The sequence below is a fragment of the Bufo bufo genome, chromosome 4, assembly GCF_905171765.1.
Source record: "Bufo bufo chromosome 4, aBufBuf1.1, whole genome shotgun sequence".
NCBI classification, from domain to species: domain Eukaryota; kingdom Metazoa; phylum Chordata; class Amphibia; order Anura; family Bufonidae; genus Bufo; species Bufo bufo.
Genome location: NC_053392.1, coordinates 224766055 through 224776038, shown reverse-complemented (window position 1 = coordinate 224776038; position 9984 = coordinate 224766055).

Here is a 9984-nt window from a genome sequence, read left to right as displayed (position 1 = left end):
CCTAATAATTCTTTAGGTGAGTGTATATACACACACATAACAAACACAGATTGGTCACTTATCTCTGCAGGAGAGGAGCAGTCAGGAGGCACGGAAGAGGAGGTGGAGCCCCGCTGATACCATACAGAGAGTTTTTTTTTTTTCCTGACCTCTGCATGCTTCCTTCTGAGCGCGGGCCAGGCAGCATCAATCAGCGTCAGCAGGCACGTGTGTAGAGCCGGCTGCTCATTGGCTCAGCTGATGTATAATGCTGCTGCCCTGTGGTCCTCAGCCTGCACTCCAGAACAGATGAGAGGGGCCCATATTAACCTATATTAACATTAGCCCATATGATTAAAGTAGGGGCGGGCCCCATAGCAACGGCGTGGTCTGCCTATATTGGCGGTACGCCACTGCTGCCCACACTGTAACACCATCACCAAAGGCTTGTCTGCTGACAACAGTGGCTGATGCATAGTGTTCTCCTTGATGTTTTCAACATCGTTGGCAGCCATCATTTTTGCTCAGTGTGAATCGACTTTCATCAGTGAACAGCACTGAGGCCCACTGGTCCCTCATCCAGCATAGATGCTCCCTGGCCCATGCAAAACAATGACGGCTGTGCCTGGTTGTGTGCTCAGGTACCGTTGCAGTTCATCTAGCAAGCAGACCACGCTGATGCAAATGGTTTTCAATGGTCTGACATGACTCTTGGGTGCCTCTCACCTCCCTTAAATGTGCCTAGAGTTGTGTGGCATTCATCATCCTGTTCCACAGGGCATTGTTCACAATGATGCGGTCATCAGTGTGGTATGTGGCCAAATGACATCTACTTCTATGCTTTTTTGTGACTCTTCCAGTCTCTCTATATCTCTGCTGCAACCTGCTGATGACACTCTGTGACACTCTAAGCTCAGGGGCCACTTCCGTCTGAGAACATCCTGCTTGACGCCTCGCAATGGCGAGGTACTGTTGATCAATTTTTAGGTGTCACCCTGGTCTCATGATGTCAAAATGTGAACAGCATGATGAGGAGGAGTGTTTAAATACCAATTCTAATTGAACCAGGACATTTAATGGGCAATTTATGGATCAAACACTTGTTGTGTTGAATTTTGCTGTTAAGCTCCTTGTTAGAGAACAGCAAGTTGTGCAAAAAGTACTGAAACATTGAACGGTTGGACACGTGCATTCAAAAGTTTAGAGAAGGCCACATAAATTTCACCTGTAAAGGTTAGAGTGCATTTTAGGTTCATTCTGAAATTCCACCCACAAGCCAAATATCCCTAGCTTTTTGTGAGTTGTGTATGACATTTTACAATTCTCATATTACAATGCTATTATTCTTCAATAAAACTTCAACATTCACAATAAACTGATACACTGTAACAAACTGCAGCTGTGTGACTTAGAACGTAAGCAAGAATTTTTTCGAAAAACTGCCTGTGGAGTTACTTTGTAAATGTCAAGTGTTGTGCGTCCCATGTGTGTGTTTGCGTAACCACCAAGGTCTGTGCCACAATATTGTGTGTAACAATCAAGTTTGAGTCCTCTGTGAGAGACTGTAACTGTATGCTTGTTGCCTCAATCTGAGTAAATCAGTGTTCAAGTTAAACTGTAGAGTCTGCGTGAGTTACTGCACCTTTCTCCATTGGGGTAGAGTGTAATGGTCATAGGCCATATTGATAGGTTATCTGCCGAATTATGTACAGATGTGACAGAAGACATTTCGTCTTCTGAGCAGTGTTTCTAGGGGAGAATATCTCTATTCATATGGAGTACTACGGGGTCTATATGGCTTTGTACTAAAGGAGCCACACAGGCTTTGGGAAGAGGGCTCTGCCATGTGCACTTAGGGTTGTTCCATATTATGAGGGACATTTATCATCTCCCTGTGCCTGAAAAGTAGTAGAAGAAAGTTGCAAACTGCGTGTCTGAGACTTTTAAAATGCAACATTACTGCACCGCTCTCCCCACTTTCTGGAAAGGGGGCAAGGATCTGATCTGCCGTAGATTTCATACAGAGGCACGGACAGCCAGACCATGTACCTGTGCCTCATCATAAATTAGTCACATCCTCCAGCAGTGCAGGAAAATTCAAAGACTGGTGTAAAACCCTAGTCTGTGATAAATCTCCCCTAAATCTTTTTTTTTGTCAGCATGCCGTGGATGTGGCATTTTTCAGATTTTTTCCCGTAGACATCTTTATAGGAAAAAACTGTTGTGCCAGCCCCCCACCACCAAAAAAAACACCCAAGAAAACCCAAGTATTTTTGGGCATATAATCACTATTGCGTGTTCGCATGAACGTTTTTTAGTGTGGCAATGTATTACTGCCACCAACTGCCCGATGAACAAGCAACTGCTTGATCATCGGGCAATCCAAATCTTTTGACATGTTAAAAAATTATCATTTTTAGATGGCAGATAATGGTTTCTAATAACGATCTGCCACCAGCAAACCACTGTTCAGCATGGGGATGAGCGATAGCATAGCGATCGTCCTTCCCTATACTTAGGAGGAGATTGCTGCATGTAATAGCAGTGGTCTTCTCCTCTACTGAGCAGGCGATTACCTGGAGGGAACGCTTCCCTCCCGACAATCGTCTGCCACATCGGCCTGTGTAATATAGGCTTAAGACATAGTGTGGCATAACCCTTATAAAGACAACCAATGGCTAGCACCTCTACACATATATCACACTTCATTTCATTTTGGTATACTCTTTAAACCGGCCATACACATTCAATAGCTGTTGGCTGAACGATTGTTTGGTCAACAGCTATCTTTCCCGACTTGCCCATACAAATACAGGATTGGTTCGGCTCAGTGTGTATGTGTATTCAATGGGGAGATGGGAAGACATGCAGACAGACACTTTTGGCAGCATCTTATCTCCTGGGAGAACAAAATAGTTGGGCGAAAATATTCACTTTGCCTGATTCTTCTCTACCCCAACATCCTCTTCGGGGGAGAGTCAGGAGATCCCCATATTCTGTACATTAGATTGTCAGCCGAACTTGCCATTTTCTGTGGGCTTGGCTGACAATACAGTAGTGTGTTTGGGGGCTTTTACAGCTAGAAACATCCCTTATAACTTGTTTCATTGGTAGGTCGTTCTAAGAACGCTGCATTTCTAATATCCATCTGCTTTACAATAAACATACAATATCATATACCTCAACCTGCAAAGACTTAGCACAATTCCCTGTATATATATCTCAGAGTATTTCTATCAATACCAACCTGCAGTCATTTTTCAGTATTTGTCAATGTCTTTAATTGAAACAGTGTGAATTGTTCTCCAGAGATTCCCTACAGTTCCACATTACCATCCATGAGTTGGCAGTTGTATGGGCGCATGCTAGGCTATGTATCATTTTTTCTTCAAATAACCAGTTAATTACTGAATAAAACAAGCCAGCTTTCAACCTGATTGCCCCAGATTAATGGTTAGCAGCATGTTTCATTCTCTTCTACAATTTATCATGGAAAAAGACCATGTCTAATGATTTAGGTACCAGGCCTGTGGAGGCTTATCCCTGTGTCTTTAGCCACCAATTTGATGTAATTGCTCTTCCAAGCTCCTGACCTGGAAAAGCCCAAGTGACAGCTCCTATTAGTGAGTCCAGATTGTAACTGGCTTGCTCTCTTACAAAAGGATCACATGGTGTCCTTCTATGCCGACTTCATTAAGAAGATATATAGAGGTTAAATGTTACTTTGGCACTTGAAATCCCTATGCAGTTTGTCATCTAAAGTGGGCAGCGTGAGGCTCATATTTTTGGTTTCCGATACAGTCTATGAAATTGGTGGCCTGAAATTCATTTAGCAGCTTACATTTCCATTTGTTTGGTTAAGAGTCTTCATGCCATGCAAATAGCAAATGTAACAGTAAATCGGATGATAGTCTGAAATCCGTCATGTAGGTGCAAAAATACAAGATATATGTTGACTTAAAGAGAACCTGCCGCCACTCCTGACATGCCTTTTCTTTAATAAATATTTGTATTCCACATGAGATGACAATTCTGGAACATCTTTTTTTAAGGATCTGTGTTGTGCCATTCCTCTATCATTCCTGTTAGAGGTTTATGAATTAAGCTACAACTGGGTGTTACCAAAGTGACTACTAGATCTGGCACTGTGACTACTAGATCTGGCACTGTAACGACTAGATCTGACACTGTGACTACTAGATCTGGCACTGTCATGGGTAGATCTAGCAAAATGACTACTTGATGACTAGATCTGGCACTGTGACTACTAGATCTGGCACTGTAACGACTAGATCTGACACTGTGACTACTAGATCTGGCACTGTGATGGGTAGATCTAGCAAAATGACTACTAGATCTGGCATTGTGATGACTAGATCTGGCACTGTGACTACTAGATCTGGCACTGTAATGACTAGATCTGACACTGTGACTACTAGATCTGGCACTGTGATGGGTAGATCTAGCAAAATGACTACTAGATCTGGCATTGTGATGATTAGATCTGGCACTGTGACTACTAGATCTGGCACTGTGACTATTAGATCTGACACTGTGACTACTAGATCTGGCATTGTGATGACTAGATCTGGCATTGTGATGACTAGATCTGGCACTGTGACAACTAGATCTGGCACTGTGACGACTAGATCTGACACTGTGACTACTAGATCTGGCACTGTGATGGGTAGATCTAGCAAAATGACTACTAGACCTGGCACTGTGTTGACTAGACCTGGCACTGTGATGACTAGATTTGGCACTGTGATGACTAGATCTGGCACTGTGATGGCTAGATCTAGCAAAATGACTACTAGATCTGACACTGTGATGACTAGATCTGGCACTGTGATGGCTAGATCTAGCAAAATGACTACTAGATCTGACACTGTGATGACTAGATCTGGCACTGTGATGACTAGATCTGGAAATGTGACCTCTAGATCTGGCAAAGTGAATACTATATCTGGCACTGTGGCTACTAGATCTGACACTTTGATAACTAGATCTAGCACTGTGACGACTAGATCTGGCACTGTGTCAGTACAGGGCTAATAAGCATAAAGTAGATGGAAGATTGGGTTAATGGATCCCCATTTTAAATTAATATGCATCAGTAAGTGGACTTTTGTTTAAGTTTATTTGAAGCACAATTCTGAAAAAGGTTAACAAAGATGCCCCCTTTAAATGATACATCCCAGTATCATGAAAAACAATGATCTTTATCATAAAATGAATCCTAAAATGGCTGAATTGTTTAACACCTCCCCCTCTTAGTCACATCACAATTAGAAAACCTCTCCCAAAAATGAAATTTTTTTTATAGTAGATTTTAAATTTATGTCTGAAGTAAATGTAGTTGGCACACAACTCAGGGGATTTAAGTGCATTTTAACCCCTTAGTGATGTAACTAATTTTAGCTTTAAGGACAAATTACATTTCTACCCCTCTACTCTGTGTTCCAACAGTCATAACTTTTAATTTTTTCTTTATTTTAGCTGTATGAGACCTTGAATTTTGTGGGAGTTTTTTTTATGAACATTTTTGGGGTACATTCAATGTAAGTATTACACAACTTTATTTTTTTTTTTTGGGGGGGAGGATAAAAAAAATATCCTATATCTATTTGAATTCTGCCCCTGAACTGTGTTGCCCTGTGCAGGAGCCTATTTTGGCATGTTTTGTCTTACTGGTTTGTTTTGTAAAACTAATTGACAGTGGCGACATTGTGAGAACATTTTTTCTGACTGACAGAAATCTTTCCCATCTGTCAGAAATATATTAGTAGTGATAGTTACTATTACTGCAGCATGTAATGGGTATCACTAGAGAAGCGGTCAGCATATTTTATACTACTGTAGAGATAGGATATGGACAGGATAGGGATAATGTAAAATGGGAACTTTATTGATGTTTGTGTCCATGTGGAGTACACTTACTTGCCGCCGGCATCTGAGCGCTGTTAAACATCTGGGTCATGGCATCAATGAACAGAGAGGGGATTAGATAAACAAGCTTCATGTTTACATTCCTTTCTGGAAAAAAGAAACCCCTATGTGACATAGAGCATGCGGGCTCTCTGATTGATGGTTGAAGGGGATTGATAACATGCACAGAAGTCCATGTTACCCTCCTCTGGGGTCATGAACACACAAGGAGAAATATTTTTTCCTTTATTCCTGCAGCCTGCCAACCTGTCACTCACTGTGCCCTCCTTTTCCTCCTCCAGGATGGCTGAGATCACAGCCAGCTGAAGGGTGAAGGGCCACTTTAACCCTTCATTTCTCTTGGCCTGATCGATCTAAGCTTTTAAAGGGAACCTGTCACGTCCAAGAACCATCCCAAGCCGCCAGCAGTACCTGAGATTAGACAGCAGTGTGTTTCCAACGACTGTTTTCTTCCTGAAGGTAGATGAAGCAAAAGCTCAGAAAACGTTCTTTTATCCCCTGCCCGCGTGATTTTCTAGTCATGCTTGAAGTCAAGGGGCAGCGGCCTCCTTCCTTCAAGTCAAGGTAACCGCACCCCCTTCCCTGTCCCTTCACCTGTGACTGACAGCCGGCTGTTCGGCAAAGGCAGCCAAACTCTTGTGCATAAGTGCCTTCAGTCACAGGCAGGGAACGTATGTCTCTAATATGCACTCTCCCTGCAGTGTCCCTGCACTCTCCCTCTCCAATATTCTTCTATTAATCATTTTCAGCAACACTGTCCCTAGCGTATGAGCGCTTGTCACGTCTATCCCTATGCTCCACTCACAGGACAATAGCGGAGACCATGCGGGATGAGGGTATTAAAAGGCTGTGACATTACAGGGGATGGCTATCTGCATATTGGCTGGCTGCACGGCATTATGGGTGATCTCGTGCTCCTGGGATTCTTACTTTCACTTTGTAACACATGCAGCTGCAATTTTAGGGGGGGGGGAAGATTAGTTACCATGAAACATGAAGAAATTTAGATTTATTGCGAATCGAAGTTTAGCTAATCTCTGGTCCAAATTCTTCTTCTAATGCTTCGCTCAGCACTAATTATGATGCATGATGATTAAAGATTTAATCTGGGATTTTCATATTGATGGCCTTTCAGCTGTTTGAAGAGGCTGGGACACCCTGAGTGACAGGCCAGTGACGTCACTGTACATTGGACACATGGCCTAGGCACAGCTCAGTCCCATTCTAGTGAATGGGCCTGAACTGTTATACTAAGCACAGACACTATCCAATGTAAGGTTCTGTGCTTGTTAAGCTTTGAGGAGACTGCAACACCCATCAGAGCTTCATTGAGCACAGCACCCTCTTCAAACAGCGGATCGGTAGTATAGGCATTCAATAGCAAAATCCTGTGTAACCCCTACATCTGTCATCTGTTTTTACACTATACAAAATATTGTAAAAAGATTTTACGGCAATTTTACAATATACAGTACTTGCATTTGCAAACATTTTCTGCTTAAGAACTGGAGCCAGTGCACTGAACTGACAGCTACAGTATAAAAGCTGCCCTTCCCAGAAAATTACAGACTGTCAGCAGCAGTTTCATGGGTCTCAAACTAAAGTCTACCATAAAATCAGTAGCATCTTTTGTTGCCACAAGCAATTGAGAGCCACAAGTGTAATAAAGTCCTGCAGCTGTCAGCTAAGTAAACTGTGATTGCACCTATTCTCACAGTGTCCATACACATTTAATTATGAGTAGATACCTTCAACTTCAACTTCAGATACCTTCAACTTCGGTGTAACTTGTCAGCAATCTATTTTGTTCAGGAGGGTCTCGTTACTGTCAATTATAGGGCCTCCTCACTTACTCGTAATGGCCTATTTTAAGCAAAACATTTGATATCATCATGTAATATTCTTGTTTCTGACAGGAGATAAACTGCTGACTTACACCACTGCTTTTTGAAATAAACATGCTTTGTCCTTTACGAGGTTGGGAGAGATGGCTGTTGGCCCTATGACCTTTTGGCAACTGCAGTCTTTATGGAAGGCTTAAGGGTACTTTCACACTTGCGTTGTTTGATTCCGGCAGGCAGTTCCGTTGCCTGAACTGTCTGCCTGAAAAATGCCTGATCAGTCAGAAAAATGCATTGCAATACCGGATCCGTTTTTCCGGTGTCATCAGGCAAAACGGATCCGGTATTTATTTTTTTCTCATTTTTAAAGGTCTGCGGATGCGCAGACAGGAAGGACGGATCCGGCACTAATACATTCCTCTGGGGAAAAAAATGCCGGATCTGGCATTCAGGCAAGTCTTCAGTTTTTTTTTGCCGGAGATAAAACCGTAGCATGCTACGGTTTTCTCTTTTGCCTGATCAGTCAAAATGACTGAATTGAAGACATCCTGATGCATCCTGAACGGATTACTCTCCATTCAGAATGCATGGGGATATGCCTGATCAGTTATTTTCCGGTATAGAGCCCCTGTGACGGAACTCTATGCCGGAAAAGAAAAACGCTACTTTTTCACCATTGCAAATGGTAGGTGCAAAGCCAAAACTTTCCTAAAGGAAATACATTACAGATTTAAAGAAATGAATTAATTCAGGTAAATGTATCTGAAGTATCTGAAGAAACATTGACAGAATCACATGAAATAATGTGGTTGTGAAACTGATTCTTTCTTCGGTTCCATCATGGATGAATTTTGTATGGAATTTCAAGGCCAGATCAATGTGATGGAGCTTGTGCTTCCAGCCTTTTGTATCAGTCAATGCTTAAAGGTGACAAAGAGAAAAACACAAACACTTCCGATAAACAAGCAGCAAACTCTTCAGATTGAGAGTTTGTAGAACTAGTCACCTTAAGAGCTGAGGAGAGTTTTAATACCCTGATGTTACTGATTGTGTTAATTCTTTGTGCAAACCCTTGAGTGTGGAGTAGCTGAAAGTTTGCTCTCCTCTGCTGTGTCCCAATTAGTCCTGCTCCCCACAACTTCAGGGATTGTATCTTACAAGGACAAACATAGCCTTTATTTTATTTTTTGGTGCTTTCCTAGAAGCCATCACTTTTCGCCTGATTTGTTCCCATAGCAACACTGTCCAATCTATCTCTATTGACAGTGGCTTGGAAAATCCCCCTGAATAGACGCTGAGGTAGGTAAATGTATGCAGTCAGTGTGAGCGGACGATTCTATTCTATCAGGTTCCTGCAACATTTGTTTTCATGCTTGTCTTTGGGATGGGACACGGTGTTGCCTTTTTTGTTCCACGCGCTTCCATCATGGATTGGGAGTTAATGGAAGTCTTGTCTGGGACCAGTGATGCAGAAATTTCTTGCTCTTAGAAACAAAGACCAACTAGACCACCTCAGATTTGTTTTTCATAAGAATGTCATTTGTTGAGAAAAAAAAAGGATAAAAAAAGGGCATCTGAAGGCATGGGTTATTCAGCGGAGCTCACATGCTCCTAATGTCTGGTTGTCTAACCTCATCCAGAATGATTTGGGTACATGGCATCCTCTCGATCTTGTGTGCTGCAAGCAACATATCCCAAAAAGAAGTTCAAGAGATGGTAACAGTTCTCATGACCAATGCATCAATGGTTAAAATGTGTCACTATAAGACGGGATGAAATATTCTATAGCTATATCTTGTTGAAATAAAGTAGTAGCTTGATCTTGGAGGGGTTGAACATGTTTTTAGTTATTGATGTATCTATGGAAAATTGGCAACGTTCTGAAGATGAGAGATCCTCATGATATCTTTTAACTCTTCTACAGAAAATTATTTTGTAGCAGCTATTTTTAAGAATGCGCATTGTCAGCTTCGAGACTTTATATAGACAGGGATGAGTCTTTCCAAATCATGTCCAATCAACTGAATTTACCACATGTGGACTCCAATCAAAATATACAGTGCTGCCCGTAATTATTCATACCCCTGGCAAATTCTGACTTAAAGTTATTTTTATTCAACCAGCAAGTAATTTTATGACGGTAAATGACATAGGTGTCTCCCAAAAGATAATAAGCTGATGTACAAGAGGCATTATTGTGGGGGAAAAAAACATC